Genomic DNA, 1,919 nt, shown 5'->3' on the forward strand with positions numbered 1-1,919 from the left:
GCATGAAAAAATGCATGGAAATAAAAGAAGCTAGAGAAGTATGCCAGGACAGGAAAGTATGGCGGCAAATAGTTAATAAAAAGAGTGTCAGTAGAGTGAATGCCGTCTGAAACAAAAGACCTTGGCCACTAATGGACCCAAGTGGGGAACCTTACATAACGACTTCGTGAGATTCTTCGCTTGGGGTGATTGATAGAGAGATTGATCAGCAACCTGAGTCGGAGGAGTGTTGCGGAATGAACGTGTTATTTACTTAAATAACACGAGAATTCTGGATCAAACTGAAAAATCTCTATCCCTTCCACACACTACTCCTTTCCCCTACCGATTGAGTCACGCCTACCCCGAAAGGGAAATGGCTTAATGCTGTGGTATTGCGGTAAAATAGCTATAATATTGAGACAAAAATGCATTAAGATCGCTTTTAGAGCAGAAAACTTAAATTTGAACTTATTTCCATCCATAAATGAGATATTTTAGATAAAATAAATATTGTTTATTTATTCGACTGTTTAAATAGGATTTGTTGTAATATTGGACACAAGTAGACTGTTACATTACAGCAGGCTGCACAGTCTTCCCCTTTTTTCTTAATTTCCACTTTTTTCTTGAAATTCCGCTTTTCCCTATTCTCAAAAACCTTCCCCTTTCCCCCCTTTTCTCTTTAAATATACGATATTTGAAAATACAACATTTGTATTGCATGGCAAATTTTCTGAAATTAATCACTGTGCCCGTTATTGAATAATAATTAAATCAATTATATCACTTAAATAAATTATTTATGAATAAATAAATTACACGTTTCCACTTTCCAGTACTGAATCATCAAAAATACTCTTTAATAAATTTGTAGCTGAAACATTTTAAAGCATGTTGAAAATGTGAAAACTGGAGACAGAAGTTGTTATAGAATATAAAATGGGAACAGCTGCAAAATATATAGTACTTTTTAAATAAATATTAGAAGGTATAGATAAGGCAACCTGGGAAGCGGTAAAACCATAACCGGAGCATACTATTCATCATTATTGGACCGATTGAAAATCGAAATCGCCGAAAAACGACCGCATTTGAAGAAGAAAAAACCGCTATATCATCACGACAATGCGTCTGTTCATTCATGCTTAGTTGCACAAGCAAAATTTCATGAAATCGGCTTCGAATTGGTTCCTCAGCCACCATATTCACCAGACCTGGCGCCCAGCGACTATTACTTGTTCCCTAACCTGAAGAGATGGCTCACCGGTAAGCATTTTTACTCAAATGAGGAGCTCATAGCTGAAACTGAGGCGTATTTTGGAGACCTTCCGATCGAGTACTTTTCGGATGGTATCAAAAAGTTAGAAAATCGTTGGACTCGCTATATCGACCTAAAAAGAGAGTATGTTGAAAAATCAAACCGACTTTGGCCAAAAAAACGTCTCCGTGTTTCTTTTTTCAGGGACTTATCAGACTACCTAGTAAGTACCGTAAGTAAAATATACTAAAAAGTACTTATTCTTAGGGTAATGAAAATAACAGAAGCAAAAGCTTGGGAAGCCTAAAGTGGTTTTATGCCCGGAAGGTCATAAACGGATCAAATATTCAGCTTAATACAAAGTACAGAAAAAAATTTGAGAATAGGAAAAAAAGTTCTCTGTGCATTTTTTGACTTAGAAAAAGCTTTGGACAAGGTTTGGGAAGTCCTGAAAGAGTACGGAGTCAATGGATGGCTCTTACAAACTATAAAAACAATATACACGGGTAGAAAAGCGAGTGTAAGGGTAAATGGGAAATTGAGTGACTGTTTTGATATTATTGAAGGAGTTAGACAAGGATGCGTTATGTCTTCGTGGTTATTTATATTATTTATGGACAAGTGTTTAGGAATTTCTCTTTTCGACGAAGAGGGTGTGGATCTCGAAACAGTAAGGGTA

This window comes from Belonocnema kinseyi, chromosome 4 (assembly GCF_010883055.1).
Source record: "Belonocnema kinseyi isolate 2016_QV_RU_SX_M_011 chromosome 4, B_treatae_v1, whole genome shotgun sequence".
Taxonomy (NCBI): domain Eukaryota; kingdom Metazoa; phylum Arthropoda; class Insecta; order Hymenoptera; family Cynipidae; genus Belonocnema; species Belonocnema kinseyi.